Consider the following 20617-nt stretch of genomic DNA (forward strand, 5'->3'; position numbering starts at 1 on the left):
TTATCCTCATATTTTATTTGTTTTTATAAAATTTAATAATTGCTTCAAACTCCAAATACATTCGATTAAATTTATAGGTCACTCTTTTGGTCTTACTTGTAAATGCTTTCCGTCTCTTGTTGATTTTCTTGAAAATTTATGCTTATTTTCAATGGCAATCTATAATAAGTAACCTTCTCTGAAAGCTCTTGAAATTTAGGATCATAATCATCAGCTAAGCATTTTTTAGTTAAGAACCTATTACAATTTTTACACTTTAGAAACAATTTAGGATATTATCGAACAGAAGGTAATGTAGATAATGGAGAGAAATTTCTAAAAAGTATTCATTTTGATTTGGAAATATGTATTTTTATCTTCCGTAATTTTTATTTAAAGCTTTTATATGTTAGAGTCTACAAGATAACAACATTTTCTTACTTTATACTTTAAGAAATAATTCGCTCTTTTGTAAAAGTAAGGCTTGAAGTTTTGAACGCTTGTCACTTCTCAAGAAACGTCAGCCTCTTGAAAAGAAAATGATAATGAGACTATTCCACGATTACAGAATAGTATAAACGAATGCTGTTTTAAATGTGTGATGAAATAAATGTTCATGTTCTTCATAAAAATGTTGGCAGGCCGTTGGTCCGTTGTGGCATATAATCTATGTTCCAGTAATCAGCATAGTCATCAACAGCAGCAGTTTTGATTACTTGGTACAACTTAGTAAAATTTAATCTCTATTTTGCTCGATTTGCGCGCAATTCTCAGATAAACAATGTGTTGAATCACACCCAAGATAAACTGCTCGTACGCCCTCCCACCTCCAAAAAAATATGATACTAATATGACATTCAAATGGGACTTCATATCCACATATACATATGTATGTACATACAAATGATAATGGCAATGTGTGTGCGGGGACAGACCCCCCAAAGCTAGACTATATATAGTACATAGTATATGGGATACGTATGTTTTGACTGCAATTCGAGTTGTTTAGCCGCCAGTCAGCTGAACGTTGACGTGGGCAACTCGTGGGTTCATGTTTGTCGAAGGCTTTACCAGTCGGGCGCAACTATTTCATCAGAAGTTAATAGTGTTGAGTGGTGTTAGTGAGTGCGCTGATTCATAATCATATCTTAAGCGCCTTAATTTGCTCGAATAACACACATACTTGTATTCTTATTAATGTAATTATTCTTAAAGGGAAATACGTTCCTTTGGGATATTATATATTGGTTCTAGAAAAAAACTATTAAAGCTATGTTGAGAAATCAAGAGCTAATAAAAAATTCTACACCGATTTCTTCTTTACAAATTTAAGACAAGACGGAAAAGTAGTGATTTCAGTAATTCTAAGTGGGTTCAACTAACTACGATTCTCGAGTTATGTTTCCATATTAAAATGATACGGGATATAGTTTTCCGAACTGGCAACTAAATTTCCCCCCAACGGAGATTTTTATTTCACCTTTCCCTTAAGTAAGCTTATAAGCTATTATCTAGAATTAAGTTTCATTTTTCTATTTACACTTTTTCCCCTTAAGTAATCTTATAAGCTATTATCTCGAATTAAGTTTTATCTTTCTTAAGCTAAGCATTTATTATAATTAAATTTATTATTTATTATAAAAAAAGCAACAGTTTATTTGTAGAATTGATCTTTTTCAAAACAACTTTTCCTTAATAAGTACTTCAAGATGCAAAAAAACGAATCTACACTGGTGTATATAATTCAGAGTAATTCAAAGTAAGTAACTCAGTTGAACAAACATGGATGGAAAGCAATCAAATAGCATTTTATCAAAAAACTCCCTCGAAACCCTAACCAACCAATTATTCTACTCACATTAAAAAGTAACCCTAATAGAAGTTAGAAGTATGTGTTCTTCACAGTTGGTTTGGTTTAACGACAAGCGATTGTTTTCGGAAAAAATGATCGTTAATTTCAAACAAAATCAACCCATAATAAATTGGGCATACCTTAAGTTAATGTCTCAGACTCGTGGAGGCACAATCATGTTCTGAATTCAATTTCTGTATGCCATGCGAAGGTGTTTCTACAAGCGGTATTACTTAAAAGAAGTCCGCAGGGTGTACGTCCCTGCATACTAAATATGGACCCACACAGTCCAATACTTTATGGATGTAATTGGACTGAGCTCGTCGATTGGGTGGGAGCTTCAAACTTAATAGTCTGCTTCGTTTTTGAACCAATTTAGCATGTGGGGAGGGTGTTGAAAACAGTTTATAGACTTGATTGAATTCATTACAGAGTGTCAAACATGCTTCGAATTTCGTTCAATTTTTTGATCCAGAGGAGTGCAAAGTTATTTATGTTTGTATTTAAAGGTGTATCTTGCTGTTTTTCTTACAACTAAAGCAAATTTATTGCGGAATTTAAAATTCAATTAATGTGAAAAAATGTCTGATTTAGCAGGATTTGAAATTCTTTTCAAAATTAATTAATTAATTAAAGCAGATCCCTAGCGATAAGATTTTGGAGCACTCTATTCACTTTTTAAAAAACATTAGTCACTTTTTGTTGTTGAAAGTTTCGTTACGGTTTGTTTAATTCTTAGATATCGAATTGCTCGTTTTTAAAAAAAATGTTTAAAATATTTGTTCATTAAAGAAAGTAGCTATTGTTGAAGAGAGTTGACTGTAATATCTTTAAATCTAGTCAATTTTAATTAACTAAATTGGTTGCTAAATTATATGACACACATTTGTATTTAGCAAAAAGGTAGCATAAAAATAAAAATGTTGTCATATTTTATAAAGAATATTTTTAAACATTTTTAATTTAGGCAGTTGATCAGTAATTATTGAAATTAGTAGAAATAATCAAATTAGAATTAATGCTAATAGATAAATAATAATACTATAAATAAATAAATCTAATATTCGATTTATAGAACCGATTAAATACTATAAATAAATCAATCTAATATTAGATTTATACTATAAATAAATAAATCTAATATTATACTATATTTATATATATTTATATTTATACTATAAATAAATAGATTTAATATCTAATCTAATATTAGATTTACAAATATTTAAATTACCCGTATTTAATTATCTAAATCGCAGCTGTATTTTCAGCAGTAAAATTGGATCCAGTTTTATTTAAATTTATTTAATTAAATTGTTCTGGGATAGGTTCCCTACTCTAGTTCCTACTTCTTCCTCCGTTCGATTACCTGTGAGTCGCATTGCTTGCTAACTGCTTAATGGTTAGTTTGTTTGGCTTGTTGCTATTGCTATTGCTGTTACTGTTTCTTTTTATTGAGTGATTGTCCTCATTATAGTTGATTTTGTTGCTGTTGATTGAGCGCATTTTAATGGCACTTCATGTGGTTGGCCAACTGGTTGGTTGCTTGGCTCGTTGGTCGGTTCCCAACCCTCTCCGATGTGTGTAGCTTTCTTTTGAACGTTCAACGTTCATTCATAGACTCGTAAAAACTCGAGCACCAACAAAGCCACCAAATAAACATTGAAAGAAGTTTCAATAAAAAAAAAAGAAGTACTTACAGTGCCCGCCCGTTAACCTCGGTAGGCGAAGTTTGGATACCCTGTTTTGTTAGTAATATATATGATATGACTGTTTTAACCAACTTAAAAATTAAATATCATTGGTTATATTTAAAAACTCTTCAATACCCAACATTATACATTAAATTTCTATATATAAAGAAAACAAAAGCAAGGTTTATTTATGAAACCAGAATCCTTATGAATCCAATTGCAAGATATAGCAACCAATTGGAAATCTTAGTTTTAAAAATATTTTTTAAGTCGTGTTGTTTCTATAGCAGCAATATAATAAGTCGTTCCATTCAATTTCAACTTAGAACTTAAAATTCTCTAAATTCTCTATTCTCTATCAATATGATATATTGGTGAAATCCTATTCAAGCCTAACAACATCATTTCTTAAATTCTTATCATATACTTCTAAACAACCAACAACAGACAACAAAAAATTTGTTCATACAAAAATTTTGGATACAAAACTTTTTCAAAACCTAATCAATAAGAGTATATAAATTCGTCGAGTCTACGTAGATTCATAGACCCGTTTCAGGCTAAACAATTTTTATGAGATCGCTAGCAGAAAATATAAAAATAAAAATTAAGCAATAAAAAGTAGAGAAGCGTAACCAACCAGCCAACCAGCCAACCAACCAACCAACTAACCGAATACCAATCGAGGCCCATTACAAGAGACACCTGCGAAATGGCAGCGACTCGATTCCTCTCGCTTTTATCGTAGTTTTGAATAAAAAATTAAAACAGGCAGGCATACTAAAGAGGCAGTCCGCTTCGGAAATTCCAAAAGCCCGTGACGTCTGCGCGCTTCGATTTTAAATATATACATACACAGATACGGGTATGTAGATATATTTTACATTAAACACAGACACACTACTTACATACATACAGACTATATATGTTTGTATGTGTACACCTGGGCTGCCAGCTCAAGAGCGTAAATAGTTGCGATATCAGACAACACGCCGGCCACGTTGTTGATAGCACAAAATCGAAAATCTAATAAGATCCGCCGATGTTGAAATGATTAAAAATTCATGCTCGATCTGTTTTTGTTATTTGTTGTTTTAATACCCTATACCCAAAGGTATGAAGGGTATATTAGTTTAGTGCGAGTGGAAATGACACCACAAAGAATATATAGCTATAGAAATGTTCGTCTATCCGTTCGTCCGTCTGTACGTATGAACGCAAGGATCTCACAAAAGTATAGGTTCTAGAAAAGTCAAACTCGGTATCCAGATTTTCCTAAGCCCGACAAAGGACCAGTTTTTTTTCTAATGCAATTATATTAGTTTTATTTGAGAAATATTAATTGTTTTTTTCCTGAAGTGGTTACAGGGTATTTAAGAGTTGAGCCCACTCGACTCTAGTTTTTGTGTTGTTTTGGACGTGCGTCTCAACATCGAGTTCTTAAGGCCTATTATTCCACTCATATGACAAAAGATTACAAAGCATTACTAGTTTATTTTTTCATTCATTGTTGACAATGAGAATAATTATATGTATTATCTATTTTTATTTAATTTTTTTTAGAGCTTCTTTTAATGATTATTTAGTTTTATTATGTTAGATAACATATTTCCGTGCGCTTTTTCATTGAGAGGAGGGTAAATGGTTTAATTGAATATTTATGGAAACGGAAATTAAAACTCAAACAGTTCCTACAGAGCTGTATTTCTATCGAATTCGATCAAATCATGCGTAATCAAAATAGTAATACAATTTAGTTTTTTGGTCTTAAAAATTTCCTAAGAGGTACCTAAGAGCCTGAACGAAGGCTGGAAAACACTAACCACTTTGGAGACCAAAAATCGCACTCAATTCCTCCAGCAACTGCAAATCCAGAGAAAGGAATGCAGACTCACAACTCAATACCTGAATCGTTTTTTCGGAAACGGAAAAAGTCCTGCAGAAGTACTAGTCCTCCAAATTAGAGAATTAGAGAACCACAAACTAGTAAGTTAATTGATTTTTATTATCTTTTCGGCTACTGCTGTTGAATATTATTCTCGTACGCATAAGTATGCGATATAGAACCACTATCAGAACAATATAATCCCCGTGCATATTTGTTTTTGAACGACCTGCTGACTTTATCATTCCCTGTTTGCATACTATTTGTCGTAATATTAGAAAATCTTACTTACGCATTTTAGCGACTTATACGAACAAACCGCAACCAAAATGCTCTGCAATAAAGTCACATGCGTCCAAGAAGTCATGGCGGAAGAATGTCGCCGTCACATTTATTGCCGGTTTTGGCTGTTGCTGCATTTCACAACAAGTCGAGTGATAAGCAGACATTGTTTCTAAATAGGTCTAGCGATATAATAGGTATTCCACCACTTCAGGTAGCTTTAACGTCATTCGAAAGCATAACTGACAGCCCGCTGGAAACGTGCAGTGCGTCAGTGGTGGAACGTGCGAGTGGAGGTAAGCTTACATGATCGCGCCAAAGATAAACGCTATCTCTGACAGCTCGATGAGTTCCGTAATGTAATGCCCCAAAAGAGAATTAAGTTCTTGTATAACTATGGCAGTAACTTGGCCAATCCCTTTCAAACATAATGGAATGCGTTTATTTGCAGTCGGCAAGTATTTATGGAAAACACTTTTAAATAATAAGTTGTCTTTTCCTACGGAAATGTCTGTTGTAGCTTGCTTTCGCTTCAAAACTTGTATATCCGAAAGTGATATCGAAATGTAATTGTGAGGAAAGTTTAAATTATACGTTTTCTTTTCGAATTGTGTTATCAGTTAGAAACTATTTTCGATTCCGAACATCTCAATCCTGAAGTGAAATCTATAAAATATAGTTCTGTGGAAAGTTTTACCCAACAGGTCTGCTTCTTTTATTGAATTATCTGTTTTAAGGTACTCTTGATTCCAAACATGTAATCCGAAAGTGAAACAGAAGTGTATTTATGTGGAATGTTTTCTTATTCGTAACGATCTATTTATTTTTTTTAAATTCCGAACATGTGAATCCTATAAAAATGTAAATGTGTGTTTATGCTTAAAGATTGAAGAAAGAGGTTTCTGTTTTTATTATAATTTGCTTTCGATTCCCAACATCTGAATTCAAAGGTGAAATCGAAAATCTTTTTAATTCAGAAATTGGTAAAACCTTGAGCTGGTTTTATATTAACCGAAAGATGGGTTGATATTAACAGAGTTTCCTATAATTGCGGGTTTGAACAAATTTTAGATATTTTCTTGTCTGTTTAAGGTATTGAAGTAACAATTAAACCATAAGAAACATTTCCGTCCAAATTATTTGCATATGTGACCAGAGATGTAATCGATGTTCTAAAGATTACTTAGACAATCCATTAAAATATATCCGATATAATCTGTTCATATAGTTCTATAAAAACAACTACTTATGCTTCTTAAGTATTTTAAGGTATAATATATCTTTCCATTATTACTGCAAGCTTTTGAGAGAAAGCGCGAGAGCAAAAACATAGGAAATACTTCTGAAAATTGTAGGTTAATTGCCTACCTGGCCCTATCAGTGGCTATGTCCGGTATGTGAACGTTAGAAAGTAGTATCTGTGTACAATATCTAGTAGTTTTACGACTTCCGTTGTTTTTCGTACTTCAACTTCCTAGACAATACGGAAACTGCACTTCATACACTCGTACATACTACGTATATGTACATCTGTTTAGATAAAAGGCAATTTTTTACAGTAACATCGCAACAACAAGGGCCGCCAATTCATATTGTAGTACCCACTTATTTACACTTGGCAAATATTGAACGAATTTTATGAGCAATTTATATGCTATTTCCTGTTTTTGTTCCTCCACTGCCACCAATAATAATAATAATAATAGTACGAAATTCCTAGAAACTACATATGTAAAAAAAATAAAAATAAAAACTAGATAACATATTGCAAAGTACTCCCAGCATAGTGGTGGCGGTTGTTGTGGTTGTCAGCCATTTCCTGTAGTAGTACTAGTGGAGTGGAGACCGTTCGATTCGAGTGCTACGATAGGGGTCGACATAAATCAGTAAAGAAATTACGATTACAAACTAACAGGGCGCCCTTTAGGCCAGACATATAATGGGTATTACTAATGTTTACCCAATAGAATTGTGATCATGAATCGCTTGCTTTATTTTCGGTAAATAAAGATATTTGCTAAGAGATTACGAATGTGTAAAAAATGTCAATACGCTACCGTTAGTTTAGTTGTTGAATATTTTCCTAGAGTTTCCTGGAATTTCGCCACTGTCTGGTAGTCATACATATATCTAGAATTGAGGTGCTTTCCTGAAAATAAATGTAAATATGTACAGAAGGATTAGGGCATTGTAAGAACTTTATGGCGATAATAAAATTATAAATACATTTTTTAATATTATGTAGCATAAGAGAATACATACAAGTATGTATATGGAAATAGAAAGATTATCTGATATGTATAATTATAGTTCAATATGAAACGGTTGTCCATGAAAAACTGTAATACATATTTATAAAAATTGCTGCTAGTTAGAATGACAGATAATTTGATAAAGCCTATTTATGTGAATTTGACTTACAGCCCTTTTGGTGAAGTGAAATAATGAAGGAATATTTCCACATATGTATATAGCTAAAATTTTCACCAAAAGAAGTAATGTTGATGTTGAAAAAACCTGGTAAATGGTTATTGATACTATTTTCGTCTTCAAGATGAAGGCAAAGATGACGATTTACGTTTTTAATTTAAACAAGTAAAAAAGCTAAAGTCGGGTGTCCCGACTTTGAATTACTCTGTACATATGTTTAAAATAATTATTGAAATTAAAAAAATTAAGAAAATTAAAAAAAAAAATTGGATCGATTTTACCTCTTTCGGTGTTCGAACTCACGTAAAGGGTTTATAATTGCACATTTACATAGCAATTGCGTCTGTGTGAGTGTATGAATGCCTATGCGCATCTATTCGTGTCTGTGTAAACATGTTAGCAGTCAACCAAACAGCAACATCAACAACAGCCGCGGGCAGCGCTTGAGCAGCGCTGCAGCAGCAAATATATTTATGGCTATAACTTCTTGTTAAATTGGTCTATCATAGTGAAACTTGGCATACGGACACATAATAACTAACTGGGGGTATTTGTAATTTGCAATTTTAGTTCGAAATTCCAAAATATACATTTTCTGCGTATTCACACAAGGCATCTTGGACTAAAATTTGGTGTTGCTAGGTCTTATAGTCTCCGATATATAGGCGATTAGACGAATGGAAAATCGGGAAAACCCCCATAGGGGGGAAGTGGGGGGAAAATCAAAAAAATAAAACAAACTCGTATAGAATACTCACATAAGACATCTTTCTGCAAAATTTGGTGTCTATCTCTTATAGTCTCTGAGATCCAGGTGTTCATACGGACGGACAGACAGACAGACAGGGCTAGATCGACTCGTCTCGTCATGCTGATCAAGAATATATATACTTTGTGGGGTCTGCCACGTCTTATACAACTAACTGTCTAGGGACCTGAACGAATTGACTTTTATAGCGCCAAATATTTATGTATATGAATTTCTTGTTACCCAGCTTAATATTGAAATAAACTATAGCTCCTCGGTACATTTTTCTAAAAACCGTATTATTAAATAACATCTTAAATTGGATAACAAATTGGATAACACAATTTTCTATCATTCCTTTTTAAATGATCAGTCGAAATCTAGACGTAATGTAATTCTTATATGGAAACAAGACTACATGGCAAAGATTATAAATCGATTTAAATATAATGAATACATGCATACATATGTACTATAACTGGGTTATTTTATTAGTTTTCATTACAATACTTTATTGTTGTAACATTCTTTCTATGATCAAAGAAGCAGTCAAGGAATCAGTAGGCAAAGTAAGAAATAACAATTTTATTATCTACTATTATTTATAAACATTAGAATGGAAACTCACGACCTTCGTTAAACATAACATAAAGCAAACATGTATACAAATTTTATTGCAGAAATTCTATACAAAAATCAATTTGTATGCAGTTGTTTTTTAAATAAAAAATAAAATAAAACAATTTCAATACGCAAATTCTATGGAAATGTAATTCTGTTAAAATCTGGTATTTATTTATAACCGCAACGTTTCCATATAAGCGACAAATTCCACAAAGCCACAAACTAACCCGCACAACAAATAAAAAAATAAATAGCAACAACAGCAACAACTTGTCACAATCACAACCCGTCTAAGCGATGGCGGCGCTTAAACATCTAAAACGGAAATATTGTAATTTAAAAAAAAAAAATTCATCGGCTACATTGTGGAATTTTTTACATTTTTTTCTTTTGAATACATATTACAAGTAATATTTGTTGTTGGTATGGTTGCTGCTATTGATGTCTATCAACGGTGTTAAATACACACACAAACAAACACACACACAAACGTACACATGCATATTAGTCCATGAATGGGCCGCCCGTTAGCTAAATGCTGTTGTTGTTATTATTGTTGTCGTCGCTTGGGCCCAAAGCCCCCTCTAACGTACCGCACCGTTTCAATTGCATGTCTTCTCCGTATGAATCAAAGCCATGCGTGTGTGTGAGTGTGTGTGTCTGTGTGTGTGTGGGTTAGTGTGCATGAATGAATGTAGCGAGTAACGTAAAAGCAAGCCCAACCAACAATAGCAACAACAATAAATGAGCGAGCAGCCGAACGTGCCGGCATGGCCAGCAAAAGCGAGTTGTAGTTGCTTTTGTTGTTATTGTTGCTGCTGCTGCTGCTTCTGATGTTGCTGCTCTTGTTGTTGTTGCGTGAATCAAGTGAATGAAATTTAGCGAGCGCTTTATTTTTTCGTTTTTCGTTTTTTTTTTTTCATATGACATTTTTCAAGTGTTGACATCGGCGGGCGGCACATTTATACATACATTTACGCGTGTGTGTGTGTGCTTGGAATGCAATTGTGTAAACAATAATTGTTAAGCGTTAGAAGCGAGCGACGAGCGACGCGTCGTCGCCAAAGTTGTCGATGCGCTGATTTTGATAAGCAGGCGTAAAAAGGAAAACAACAGCAACAACAAGTGGGTGAATGAGATGTGCTAATGGAGGGCGACAGAGAAAGAGAGAGAGAGAGAGAAAAAAGCAGTGAATGTGAGTGAAAGCAAGGTGTTGGTCAAAGAAAAAAGTAAGAAGCCAAAGCTGATTTTGAGTGAAGAAGTTACTGATTGGCTGACTGACTGACCAAGTGAGCCAGACATACAGCAACAAAGAAATGGGCATCCGCTCTTTATACAAAAACTAGCAAGTGGAAGGATTTTTATAAAAGTCTTTAGTTTAGGAGCATACATATGTACGTCTAGACATTAACCTATTTGGATGAAATTCGAGATAGTCGTAGTGTTTGGTTTATGTAGCTTTCGAATCTGTGGACAATATTGAATTAATAAGTGTGGGGACAACCATTCCTAAAACTCAGGCGTTCATACAGGCATGTCTAGTCATGTTGATTAGGAACTAATTAATACTTTAAGGGGTCTGAGATGCTTGCTTCCGCTCAAACTAATTAGACCCGTTTTACCATGAAGCTGTAGACTCTCAACTTTGTTTTACAACAAAACAGTTTGCTTTTTGATTAAAATATTTATTGCAATTCTCTTGAAATGTTGGGTAAAGGGGGGTTGGATATCTTGGTATTTATATTTTCCAATATTCCCTTAAACTTTTCAGTAAGCAGTGTAAATATAAAGAAATTTTTATTAAAACAGTTTGCCTTTTATTGCAATATTTATTGCAATTCTCTTGAAATGATGAATAAAGGGGTTGGATAACCTGGTATGTATATTTTCACTTTTCAGTGAACAGTGTAAATAATATAGCAATTTTAATTTAAACAGATTGGCTTTTATTGCAATTCTATTTAAATTATGAATAAAGGAATGGTGCTCGGAACTAAAACTATGTTACTTATTTATTTATGCGAGGTGATGAAGAGACATGAGAAAAGAAACAGAATATTTTGCAATAAGGTCGAGTATAATAATCATTTTGTAATCATTTTTAATTATATTTGGACAGATTAAACAATTTAAACAATAATTAATGATCAACAAGAGGGAGCAAAACATATTTTGCTTTAATAAATGATACTATTTAATATAATTATATTAATCTTTTACGATTATGGCTCTTACAGATTAACAATTTTGTTGACATAATTTGTTGTAATAAATGATATTGTAAATTGACAAAATATAGTATTCTATGCAATAAAATATATTCAATATTACGTTTTCATAAATGAAAAATGTTATTGCAATCATTAATTATCAACAAAAGTAAATAGTAAAACAAAATTTGCTGTAAAAAATGAAATGAAAATAAAAGAATAAAATTATTTTGTAAGATTTTTCTATAGATAATAAATTTTCAAATAAGTATCTGCTGATGGCTACAAAAGGTCAATCAAAGTTTACAAAACTGTTAAGATGAATTGGAATTAAATGATTTGAATATTTGATTTATCGACATCGATTTATATCTATAACGATTTAAAGAAGAAGAGGTTAATCAGATGCTGCAGTAAGTTGGCTTAGCACTGAAGTGAAATAATTTTCTTATAGCTTTTCTAAGAGTTGAAAGATTTCATTGAAATTGAAACAAAAGTAAAGAATATATATTTAAAAAGTATACAAAGTTTAGTTAATGTAATAGGCTCGGCCGATTCCAAAATTCAAGCGTTCATCCAGACATGTCTAGATCGATTTCTCTTGTCATGCTGATTAAGAAAATACTTGCTGATATAGACATAGTTTATATAAAAGCGTTTTGACAAATGTTGAAATCATTTAAAGATTTTTTTGTAAATAATAATCAAATCATAAAAGTGTCGTTTAATTTTGAACTCAATGCCGTTCTTCTTCTTACAAACGGTTTCATATTATGACGAAAATTTATGAAAATGTCACAAAAGTGTATTAATTATTTGAACAATTATCAAAAACTTTATTGTACTTAAATGTCGAAGATATTGTAGTGTTTAAATTAACTGTAGTCAATTGTAATCATTTTTGAAGAAAATTGAGAGAAAAAAGTATATTCGAATTACTGAAGTAAATAAACATTGATGTAGTTTTGCAGATACAGCCTTTTATTGTTGCCAATCTATAAAATCGAAGTTAATTTGTTTTTCTTATAAAAAGATCCTATAATTCTATTAGTATGCAGATTTTTAATGTCATAAACTGATAACTAGTTTTCTGAAACTTAGAGTTGACTTTCTTTTGATTTCGTAAAAAAAAACCAAAATTGAATTCATTGGCATTTATATTTGTTTGACGCTTGTTGTTGGACAATCGAACTTGTTGCTGTTGTTGTTCTGAGTTGGTTGTTTGTTTATAGCTGCCTGAGTGGACTGGACGAGCCTAACTATTTACAGATACGTATACATACATATATACATAGATTTAAAAAATATTTCCTACTTCACTAACTCACTATTTATTTTCTGATTATTTATGATTAGATTTGTTCTTTTTCTTTCTTTTCGACTGCATTTTAACAACAACAACAACAACAATTACCCAATTTGTGTGCGCGCGCTCGATGTCTATGTATTTATTGTTGTGGTTGTTGTTGTTGCTAGCACTGTTTGTAGAACACACATTCCATACGTATGGATATACATATATACATATGCCCTTTATTTGATCTGGCATTTGAAGTTATCAATGAAATTGTAGTAAATGCCGACGTCGTAGTTATTGGGTTTCATTCACAGCCCAAAGTACTAAATACACACACACACACACAGTGTATATATGTAGGAGTGGTAGAATATAACACAGTAGCCCTGCCATACTGCAGCCCTGGTTAGGAAATGACAGTTGGCATATGCAAAAGGGAAGAGAAGGAAATGAAAGAAAACGAAGTACAGCATAAGTAGCATCAGATCAGTGAGTCGGGCCTGAGTTGTTGAGGCAGAAAGAGGTATTGAGTGTGCTCGTGCTAAAATCAAACGATGAATTAAATAAATGTTAAATAATAAATAACCTAACAGACCTACATACCTAATGTTAATTATACAATAAAATAATTGAGAAAACTAAAGTGAGTGTATAATTTAATCGGAGTAAGGCCCTCGACAACCCATGCCCTACAATCTTGGGGGCTCAACCGTTTTTTGTGCAGTGAAACCCGAAGAACAATACCATAAAGGCATCATAACAATCATTAAATTGTTTGTTTTTCGACGTTTCGTAAAATTGCACAGAATACATAAAAAAAAAAACAATTTTGGAGTGCACGAGGCATAATTTTTCTTTTGGACGCCTAAATGCATAGAAAGCGGCGAACATTTGAGAAACTCAAACCAACAAGGCGCCAGTGAGACAGCCTGTGAGACAGCAGCGTGGCACGTTTAAAACCGACGCATGCGAGCGAGACAAGCAGATGGCAACAAAATCATAAGTGGGCAACAACCGAAGGTCAGAACGATCACAAGGTGTTCATATCGGCATCAACCGTTACACAGCAGAGATCGACTGTACCGAAAAAAAAGCAGCGAGCAGAGTAAGCGGCGACGGCGTAGCAAGAGAGCTACGACAACAGCAGCGAGCAGAGTAAGCAGCGAGCAGAGTAAGCAGCGACGGCGTAGCAAGAGAGCTACGACAACAGCAGCGAGCAGAGTAAGCAGCGACGGCGTAGCAAGAGAGCTACGACAACAGCAGCGAGCAGAATAAGCAGCGACGGCGTAGCAAGAGAGCTACGACAACAGCAGCGAGCAGAGTAAGCAGCGACGGCGTAGCAAGAGAGCTACGACAACAGCAGCGAGCAGAGTAAGCAGCGACGGCGTAGCAAGAGAGCTACGACAACAGCAGCGACCAGAGTAAGCAGCGACGGCGGCGAGGTGAACATAGATCGACGACGACGGTGAGCAGAGTAAGCAACAACAGCGAGAAGAGTAAGCGGCGTGTCTTATTGCCAGAATAAGAGAGTACCGGCGGTGAAGAGAACAGAACAGAAGAAGAAACAACAAGACGCAGCCAAGAGGGTGGAAAATCGCACAACGGCAAACAGTGGAGCAAGTTTGCTAAACAAGTAAATATAACACTAATTATATTTAACAAATTGGCACATTACAAGCAAAAGAAGATTTTTTGAATATATATGTTTACCACAAAAGCACAAATATTCCAATGAATTTTGTAAAATAGAATAAGCTTACTAACTTTGTATTTAAGGCGTATTATGTTGTACCACGAGATAGCACAACTCAAAGTTCCAGAGCTAAAAAAGATTTTAAGTGAATTAGGTTTGCCAACAGATGGGCTAAAAGTTCAGTTGCAGGAAACTTTATCGAGATATTATTCTGAGGGAGCAGATTCTGAGGCAAGTTCAATATACGAAGAGAGTGTAGCAGAAGGTGCAGGTATTTCAGAGCAAATTGAAAATATACAGCAAGACGTTCAAGAGAGAGGATCCGAATCTAGCAACAAAATGACGTTCACATTAAGAGATATTCAAGACTCTATGACAACTTTCGATGGTAGCGGAAGCTATGACGTTGTCGATTGGTTAAGAGAGTTTGAAAATAATGCTCTTACTGTACAGTGGAACGATTTGCAAAAATTTATATATGGCAGGCAATTACTTCAAGGAGGAGCAAAGCTGTTTATAAATTCTAAAGAAGGGCTAAACGATTGGCGTACGCTAAAAAATGCATTAGAAGATGAGTTCAGCACAAAGTTTACGGCAAAGCAAATACATAAACTATTGGAAAATAGAAAGAAAAAATCCGATGAGAGTTTAAATGAATATTATTACAGCATGCTGAGTTTAGCTAATAAAACCAAACTGGATGAGGAGAGTATCATTGAATATATCATTGAGGGTATTCCAGATTCAAAAGTAAATAAAAGTATTTTATACCAGGCAACTACAGTAAAAGAGTTACGCGACAAGCTAAGAATTTATGAGAAAATAGCATCAGGTAGAGAATGGAAACCGAAAACAAAGTTTGAAACAAATGAACAAAAGAAGTTTAAAGAGGATATTCGTTGTTTTAAGTGCGGAGGGAAAAACCACCTAGCCAAAAACTGCAGAGAACCAAATATAAAATGTTTTAAATGCAATGAGTTTGGGCACAAGGCTAATCAATGCGAGGTGAAAAATGAACATGCATTGGTAAAGAAAGATAAATCAAACTTGCAGCAGCTATCGCAAAGCGTTTTTAATAGAGTTTTCATAAATGTCCAGATAGGTAAACATGTTTTGTCAGCTCTGTTCGATTCAGGCAGTGATATATGCACCATCAGCGAGAAAAGTTACAAAGCGATACATCCAGTTACTCTAAACCGAGACATAAAAGAACTTATAGGTATAGGAGGCAAACAAATTTATACATTGGGTTCTTTTAGAGTACATACACAATTGGATTCTAATCCAATAGCGATTAGTTTTCATGTAGTTCGAAATGAAGATACTTTATACGACGGTGTCATTGGAAGCGATGTCTTAGAGTTCGTCAACGTGACCCTTACAGCTAAAGGCATTAGTTGCCAAGCCAGAGAAAATGTTTTAAATGAAGCAACAAAATATCAGGAAAGTAAAAACAAAGAAGAAAATAAAATACCGGAGTTAAAAAATACATTTAGCCAGCTACTATCAATGGAAGTTGCTAAAGAGTCGAGTAAGCTTGACTTTTTCCATCTAAAGAGCGAAATTAAAACTGAAGTAGAAAGCATGATTGATAGTTACAAGTATAGAAAGCCAGAGAGTAGTCCAGTAGAGATGAGCATTATATTAACAGACGAAGCACCAATTTATCAGAGGCCTAGGCGATTGTCAATTGAAGAGCAGGAAAAGGTGGACAAGGATTGGCTCAAAGAAGGAATAATTCGTCAAAGTTTTTCCGAATTTGCTTCTCCTATTGTACTTGTGTCAAAAAAAGATGGCACCAAGAGATTATGCTGTGACTATAGAAAGCTCAATTCAAAAATCGTCAGAGATAATTTTCCGATGGCAACAATCGACGATGTTCTTTGCAAGCTTCAGAAAGGGAATATGTTCACAACATTAGATCTTAGAAATGGATTTTTCCACGTTCCTATTAATGAAAATTCCCGAAAATATACAGCTTTCGTCACGCAAAAAGGGCAATACGAGTTTTGTTTTGTTCCTTTTGGAATTTCAAACTCCCCTGCTGTATTCATGAGGTATATATTTGCAGTATTGAGACCACTAATAGACAAAGGAACAGTTATTTTGTATATGGACGATATAATCATTCCTTCAAAAGACGAACAAGACGGTTTAAAAAAGTTAAAGGACGTGTTGAGTTTGGCAGAAGTTTCAGGCCTTAGGATTAAATGGGAAAAATGTCAGTTCTTAAAACGAAGAGTAACGTTCCTAGGGTATATAATCGAAAACGGTTCGATAACTCCATCAAAAGAGAAAACTTCAGCAGTTAACAATTTTCCAGTTCCTCGAGACAAAAAGGCAGTTCAACGTTTTTTAGGTTTAACCTCTTATTTTCGCAAATTTGTACAAGATTTTGCCATAGTGGCCAGACCTTTGACCAATCTAATGAAAAACAATGTGACTTTTAGGATGGAAGCAGAAGAATTAGCATCGTTTCAGGAGCTTAAATTACGTTTGACTAATTCACCAATTCTACGTTTATTTGATCCAAAGATTAGTACCGAAGTGCATTGCGACGCGAGTATGTATGGATATGGTTCTGTACTAATGCAAAAAGATTCCGTAGACCAACTTTATCACCCAGTCGAGTATATGAGTCGTAAAACTACCGCAGCCGAAGAGAAGTACTCGTCTTACGAATTAGAAGTTCTCGCGATAATCCAGGCTTTGAAAAAATGGAGAATTTATTTGCTAGGACGAAAAATTAAAATAGTGACGGACTGCAACGCTTTTGCTATGACCATTAAAAAACAGGATGTTCCTTTAAGAGTAGCAAGGTGGGCGATTTTTCTTCAGGATTTTGAATATATAATTGAACACAGAGCAGGAACGAAAATGAAGCATGTTGATGCTTTGAGCAGAGTACACTGTTTGTTGATTCAAGATTCTTTAAGACACCGCATTAAACAGGCACAATGTCAAGACGAATGGATAAATGCTATTTTTAAGGCATTGGAAACAGGAATTTATAAAGATTATTACATTAAACACGAAGTATTGTACAAGGATTTAGTGAGAGAATTAATAGTTATACCCTCAAAGATGGAACACGAAATTATTACAATGGCACACCGCCAGGGACACTACGGTGTTAAAAAGACCAGTGAACTTATCCAAAAACAGTATTATATACCAGATTTAGCAAAAAAGGTTGAAGCGATTATAAAATCATGCGTAGAGTGCATCGTAGGTGAACAAAAACATAGCAAGAAAGAAGGTTTCCTCAATCCAATCGATAAATCAGATGAGCCTTTGAAGACTTTTCACATCGATCACATTGGTCCAATGGACACAACAAAGAAACAGTATAACCATATATTAGTGGTTGTAGATGCATTTTCCAAGTTTGTTTGGCTATACCCAACAAAAAGTACTGGTGCAGAAGAAGTTGTAGATAAACTGCAAAAGCAATCAGCAGTATTCGGTAATCCAATGCGAATGATCACAGACAGAGGCACAGCTTTTACTTCAAACGTTTTCAAAGAATATTGTGAATCAGAAAATATTCAGCATTTATTAATAGCCACAGGTGTACCACGAGGTAATGGACAGGTAGAAAGAATCAATAGAATTGTCATTACTATGTTGAGTAAGCTATGTGCTGAAAATCCACAAGTCTGGTACAAAAACGTCAATAGAGTCCAGCAGTTTATTAACACATCTCCTCCAAGAAGTACTAAAGTGTCTCCTTTTAAAATATTAACAGGCATAAATATGAGAACAAAAAACGATCCCGAACTCAAGGTGTTGCTGGAGGACGATCTCCTCAATGAATTACAAACCGAAAAAGACGAAATTCGTAAAGCTGTAAAAGAAAATATTGCACATATTCAGGAAGAAAATCGACAGTCATATAATAAATCTAGGAAAACTGAGAATGAGTATGAAGTCGACGACATGGTAGCAATAAAACGTACACAGTTTGGACCAGGACTTAAATTAAAAAGGAAATTTCTAGGGCCCTACAAGGTAGTTCGAAAGTTACGACATGGGCGCTATGTAGTGGAAAAGATAGGAGAAGATGAGGGACCAAATACAACAAACACTGTTGCAGAATTTATGAAAAGATGGTGTCCATCATTCGGGACGAATGTCTTGTCGGATGGCCGAATGTAGGAGTGGTAGAATATAACACAGTAGCCCTGCCATACTGCAGCCCTGGTTAGGAAATGACAGTTGGCATATGCAAAAGGGAAGAGAAGGAAATGAAAGAAAACGAAGTACAGCATAAGTAGCATCAGATCAGTGAGTCGGGCCTGAGTTGTTGAGGCAGAAAGAGGTATTGAGTGTGCTCGTGCTAAAATCAAACGATGAATTAAATAAATGTTAAATAATAAATAACCTAACAGACCTACATACCTAATGTTAATTATACAATAAAATAATTGAGAAAACTAAAGTGAGTGTATAATTTAATCGGAGTAAGGCCCTCGACAACCCATGCCCTACATATATGGGTGTGTGTGTATGTATGTCTATATCCCATTAAGCAGTATGCCCTTTGCTGAAATGAATTATTGGCTTGACTTCTGTAAGCACGTTTCTGTGAGTGTGTGTGTGTGTGTAACTGATATGCATGTTTACGCATTTATGTAGATAAGCGCACATTGCTGGCCTTATCAGCTCACCGAAAAGCTAAAAAGCTTATTGACTTTTGTTGCTCTACTTGTTGTTATTGTTGTTGTTCTTTGGGCGTGGTGGGGGGCATTGGCAAGTGCCAGTAAATATTGTTTTGTGAATGAAATGCAGGCACCCAAATGTGTCGCACAGCGATTGTGTGACTGAATTTTTTATTAATGACCAACACACACATCATACACACACACATTCATTTAAAATTCATTTTGATTTCCTTTAAATACAATTGATAACAATAAAGACGACTCTAATCGTTTGGGCGCCAATTGGAGCTATATGAACAATAACAACAACAACAACAACAAGAATCAAAACATCAGCATCTCATGCATTCTTATCAGTGCAATGCTCACGCTATACGCGAAAGATGGCCGCTGTTTCTCATGGTACAGTCAAACCTGCCTAACTGTTATCAAAGAGAGCAGACTAGTCTGGACGAAACATCGATGCAACATTGATACATCGATGTTATGATATTTTTTTAAGACATCCATGTTTTATTCTGAATACACTGAATCTTTATTTTTGTATGTTATACCTTTTTTGGTTTTTATTTTATTCATTGAATTTGTGAAAATATCGTTTGTTTTGAAACCTTTTGTATTTTATAAAAAAAAACAGCTTTTTAAATAATATGACAAATCAAAATGAAGTTCCCTGTGTTTAAACATCAATAAAAGCTTTTATAAAAACCGTTAATAGAAGTTCGATGCATCGATAAATCGATTCCTGTATCGAGCTAACCGATAGCGATTGAATAGAGTTGTCGCTGACGCGGCGCATCGGAATCGTCAAAATTACGTAATTTATTTAGAAGAAATTTTATAATATCTGGGCTCAATAAATGTCTGAAGATAATGTCTGCTGTCGACAAATGGCGAACCAAGGTAGAGTCGATTCGCAGATGTCTACTTGCAGATTATTGGAGCTTCAGTTAGATCGATTATCTGCGCGTTCGACTTAAGCTTAAGGCGCTATACTTAGAGAGACTCTTGGAAAGTAAAAGTTCTTACTTTACTGAAGATGGGGGATACTGTAATATATGATTCGTTAATAGTGGCAGTTCCATTTAAATAACCGAAGAACTTATTATTATGGTATATGAGTATACTTTGAAGTAGCTTTTCCACTAAAGTAACGTCATAACAAAATCAAAGGACTCAATGGAGCCTTTATCTTTAGCCACAGACTCGGATGAGATGTCGGACAAATGTCTCCTTTAGCCGTCGGTTTATGATGGAAT

At 34.2% G+C, this 20617-nt stretch overlaps 1 protein-coding gene across 1 annotated transcript in view; it reads right to left on the reverse strand.

Moving 5' to 3' along the window:
* The window catches only part of LOC115623516 (insulin-like receptor), a 59360-nt gene that overhangs the window by 15740 nt on the left and 23003 nt on the right, over nt 1-20617 (reverse strand). The window contains exon 2 of the mRNA XM_030517896.1: nt 7750-7841. The gene's annotated coding sequence lies outside the window, so the exon portion shown is untranslated. The remainder of the gene's footprint in view (nt 1-7749; nt 7842-20617) is intronic.

Source organism: Scaptodrosophila lebanonensis, unplaced genomic scaffold (genome assembly GCF_003285725.1).
Source record: "Scaptodrosophila lebanonensis strain 11010-0011.00,11010-0021.00 unplaced genomic scaffold, SlebRS2 tig00000053-arrow-pilon, whole genome shotgun sequence".
NCBI lineage: Eukaryota > Metazoa > Arthropoda > Insecta > Diptera > Drosophilidae > Scaptodrosophila > Scaptodrosophila lebanonensis.